General features: G+C 45.9%; 1 pseudogene; it reads left to right on the top strand.

Annotated features, from left to right (window-relative positions):
- LOC143261941 (large subunit ribosomal RNA) overlaps positions 1–5000 on the top strand; it is an 11635-nt pseudogene that overhangs the window by 3755 nt on the left and 2880 nt on the right.

The following is a 5000-nucleotide window of genomic DNA, read 5'->3' as shown; positions in this document are numbered from 1 at the left end:
CTGATGATATACGCAACATCCTGGCTGAACTTAAAGTACAAGTAGGCCATCACATGGCAGAAATTATTGAAAATGCCCTGTCTAACACACCTTCTGAAGACACTATGTTAATGATGGACCAATACATGGAAAACTTAACATCATATGTTGCTTCGCTCGCTGATGAAACCGATGAATACAATGAAAATAGTAACTCAGTAGATAAAACCCATAAAACTAGTAACAAGAAAAATAAATATAATAAAAGCAATAAACAAAATAAAAATAATAAATACAATAAAAACAATACAAGCAACAACAGAGTTATAAATACAATAGACGATAAAAATAATAAAAATAAATTAAATAACTATCAGAACGAAAACAAGAATAAAAATAACAGTAAAAAGAACAAACATAGCAATAAATGCAATGAAAGTAATAAAAGAAAAGGCAACCGCGCTAAAAGGATAGCGACTGATTACGCCAGATTCCAAAAACTCTATAACAAAAACCCAACCCAATTGGCTGAGCATATAATTACCGGAAACCCACTCAACATTACAGAATCTCCGACGATAGAATCATTTGAAGAATATTATTCTAAACTATTTGAACACAAGGATGTCGAATGGAAACCTCAGAAGCGAAAAACAGATACCAATAGTAATATCAACCTTTCAAATCCGATATCACCGACCGAGATACACGAGCAACTTACCAGGATGAAACAATCCGCTCCAGGCACCGACGGAATTGATCGATCGACACTTAGGCAAATGCCACGCAAGGAGCTGTGTGCACTATTGAATATTGTATGGGGAATGAAGACGTTACCCTCTGTGCTAAGATCGAACAGAACAACACTGTTACCTAAATCCGGCGACTTGATGGACCCAAAACAATGGCGGCCCATAACCATCTCAAGTCATATACTGCGCCTACTAAATAAAATCATCGTGTCGCGCCTTGAGAATGAAATACCTCTGTTTCACACGCAAAGAGGCTTCACGAGAACCGACGGGATAATGGCTAATAGTACCATCCTACAAACACTAATTAAATTAAGCCGCGAGAAATCGAAACCTTTCACTATACTATCTATAGATTTAGCTAAAGCATTTGACTCTGTTAACATCATTTCAATAATAGACGCACTAATCAGAAAAAACGTAGACGCTCATACAATAGAATACATCGAAAACAATTATAACGACATAACCACAATACTCGAATGCCACGGATCCCGATCCAATCCTATACCTATAAAACGCGGCGTGAAGCAGGGTGATCCCATGTCCGGTTTCCTATTTAATTTAGTGCTAGACCAGCTCATGATACAACTTAATGAGTGTGAGGGTGTTGATGTGGGAGGCACCAGGATACGGGCATTAGCTTTTGCCGATGACATCGTGATGGTGGCTCCCACTCCCAGTGCGATGCGAAGTAATATCCGGATCGTCGAGAAATTCTTCCACAAACACGGGCTGCAAGTGAACCCATCTAAATGCGCCATCTTACAGAATCTACGCGTCCCTGGAACGAAAAGGCTCGTAGTTGATACGCGGCCCAAACTGCAGATTAATAAAAGCCCGATCCCAACATTGGGTGTCGCGTCACAATTTAAATACCTCGGCCATGTATATAGATACCGCGGTGCTATCTCTCCATCTCCATCAAAGCTTGAAGGCATGCTCAAAAATCTTAAAACTAGTCCTTTAAAACCATGGCAGAAACTGAACATACTGCACAGGTACCTCATTCCTCGTCTTCACCATAGTCTGCAAACAATGGACATAAACAAAAAAAAATTAAAGTACATAGATAATTGCATAATAAAATTTGTAAAAAATATACTACACTTACCAACTACCACACCAACTCCATATATACATGCTCCTTTAAGCAGCGGTGGACTAGGCATTCCATCGCTTACAATCCACATTGCCGCTATGTACTTACGCCGATTGGAGCGCTTGAGAGCCCGTGGCGACAGCGAGATACAGTGCGTTATGGAATCTTCGATAGTCCAACATATAATGCGAAAGCTCAACAATATCCTTGGGAGCATCGCGACACCATCTAAACAAATGATTCGTAAACATTGGTCCGAGCAACTCCATCGCTCCGCGCTAGGCTCTGGTCTCGCCCTGATGACCCCAGGCGTATCTTCGTGGATATACAACCCACCTAATTTCTGGAAGGGTCGAGACTATATCGGAGCAATCAACCTAAGGATTGGGTTACTCCCCACCAAGGGAGCCCCCTATATGAAAGATACCGATTGCCGCAATCCATCCTGCGCAGGGACACGCGAATCCTTATACCACATATTACAGCGATGTCCGGTTACGCATTATACACGCATCAATAGACATGACAATGTGAACAAAATAATCAAAACTGCAATCGAAAAAACAAAAACCAAGATAGAACAAATTCCCCGTTTTACTACCAAAGAAAATAGATACGTACCAGACTTGATAACAATAGACAATGATACCGCATATGTAATCGAAACTACAGTAGCCTACGAGACTAAACAGACATCACTGTTAAATGCGTACAATATCAAAAAGGACAAATACAGTACACCGGATCTAGTCGAAAAGATTAAAAATACGTACCGCGTGTCTCATGTGAAAGTAATGCCGCTCGTGGTTGGCGCTCGTGGTTGTTGGCTTGATTCCAACGATGATATAACCAGAGAGTTTGGTCTATCACACAGGCTGAAACAAATTATTTGCACTACCGCCCTACAATGGGGTGTATCTATCCACCGGCAATTCATGAGCTCTGTGTGGAGGAGGCCGCGACATAACATCCGCGTGCATTGACGGGTTGTACTCGGACCCGTTCTGTACATCCTCGCGCAAATAAAATCAATTCCTACATTAAAAAAAAAAAAAAAAAAAAAAAAAAAAAAAAAAAAAAAAAAAAAAAAAAAAAAAAAAAAAAAAAAAAAAAAAAATATATATAAAATATTGATTCTTTTGTTATATTAATCCATTATTATTTCTTTAGTTTTATTTACATCGCGTCACTAATTACTACGCCTTTTGAATAGCATCGATTTATCATATAAATGGTATGCCTACCAGCGGGCCGCAAGAAAAATACACTGGAAATATTGTTGCGAAATACAACTCGCCTAACAAATGTTATAGCCAAATGCCTCGTCATCTAATTAGTGACGCGCATGAATGGATTAACGAGATTCCCATCTGTCCCTATCTACTGGCGGTGGCGGTCTGTGGCCACCCAGGGCGGGAGATAACCCCCGAACTAGCCCTCGCGTAGGAGGGTTGATCGGCCGAGTCGATGGGTGTATCGGCGATGAAGGCATTAGAGACCGTCAGTGCGTCGTACATGTAGTACTTCGCATAATGGCGAGGCCCTGATTTAGCATACGGGCTGTGGCGTGTTCTTTGTACAGCACTGTATGTGCTGTATGACTTCCGACTGGGGAACTGTTGTCACTCGTGGCATCAGTTCCCCAGTTTACGTTAAACGGTTTTTCAGACCGTTTTTCGTGGGCGGAACACGCCACTAGACAACACTCCGCTGGGCTCAGGAATACATGGGATGCAATCAATCCCCTGGGCAACCCAGGCCGCAAGGGGCAAACGTGCCCTAGCCACACTTGAGCCTCCACGAAAAAGGTACCGCTGGATAGCTCGTGTTCTTAAATACGCAGCGAACTGAACGAAGTGTGGTGGAGAGGAAGAGGCAGCCTCTCCGACTGCTGTCTCCCACGTGTTTGCCGTGCGTGGCGACCCTTGTCGTCGGAAAAGAGGATCCTGGGATCTGAGGGGGCCCTCTCCTGCGGGTGAGACGTCCCCAACACGTACCTTTGGCCTCTGCTTCGGCTAGATGGGCGGCTGGACGAGAAAAGCAGCCCTGGTCCAGTCAATCGGCTTGGAACGACCACACGCTTCGGGCAAGTGGGTTCTGCTGGGCGAGGACGCGGGCTGGGTAAGGAAACCGACCCAGCCAGCAGACTATATTCGGTGCGTAGCCCTAACCCAGCCTTTGGCGGGTTCCAAATTGTGTGGGTCGGTGGTGGCCGGGGAGCGCACTGGATGAAAGACCAAGACACATTATGGGTCTTAATAAAATTAATGAACAAAAAACTAAGCGTCCAAAGACGACGGGTCCAGCTCCTACTCGGAGTGAAGCCGTCGCCGCAGACGCGGGAACTGCAAATGCAGCTGTCAGTCCCCCCGCGTCTGTGAGAAAGACAAGATCCGGGAAGGTGATTAATATCGCCAATCCTCGTGTGATCTTGCAAAGATGTGTGACTCCCACGCGAGCGGTCTCGGTGAAAACCGAGCCCACGGTAGAAGGTACGCCGGACACCGGTAACGTGGAAGTAATCGAACGAGTCGGAGACACGTCACTCGTGAAGGTGCAGTCGGCACCCGAGCGTGTCGAGGACCCTACTGGTGACGGTTGGCAAACCGTCACCAAAAAGTCAAAGCGAGCCAAGCCGGGCGCACCCACCGGCAAGGCCGCAGTAAACCGGGCCAGGAGACCGAAGGGGACGTTCTCCGGGCAGAAGGTACGGCCTCTCGATCTCGTAAGAGACGAAGCCTTTAGGCGAGTGTCCGAAATACGGACCTTTTGCTTTCGACCTGAGTCGAAAGTCAATAAGGAGTCCGGGTCAAAGATACTCGCCGAGGTTGAGGCACTCAACGAGCTGGTCCAGGAGCTTATTCAACGGAATAGCTTCGTCGAAGGGCAGCTCGCCGCGGTCAGGGCGGACCTAAAAGCGCGTCCTGCCGTAATGAGTGCGATGCGACCTGGGCCGTCCAAGGGAACTCTCCCGAAGACGGCCTGCAACGCCGCGCAGTCGACTTACGCCCATGTGAACAAAGTCGACTGCAAAGGAGCTTCTCCGGAAGCGGGGAGACGGCCACAATCGCAGCATGTGGTAAAAATCTTCCCGCCGAAGGAAAAAGGACAGAGCAGCGAAGTTACGAAGGTTACTGTTCTGTCGCTCGTTAAACCAGCGAAGGAGG

This window comes from Megalopta genalis, unplaced genomic scaffold (genome assembly GCF_051020955.1).
Source record: "Megalopta genalis isolate 19385.01 unplaced genomic scaffold, iyMegGena1_principal scaffold0075, whole genome shotgun sequence".
Lineage (NCBI taxonomy): Eukaryota > Metazoa > Arthropoda > Insecta > Hymenoptera > Halictidae > Megalopta > Megalopta genalis.
The sequence above is the reverse complement of the archived record's forward strand: the minus strand, read 5'-3'. Positions and strand labels throughout refer to the sequence as shown.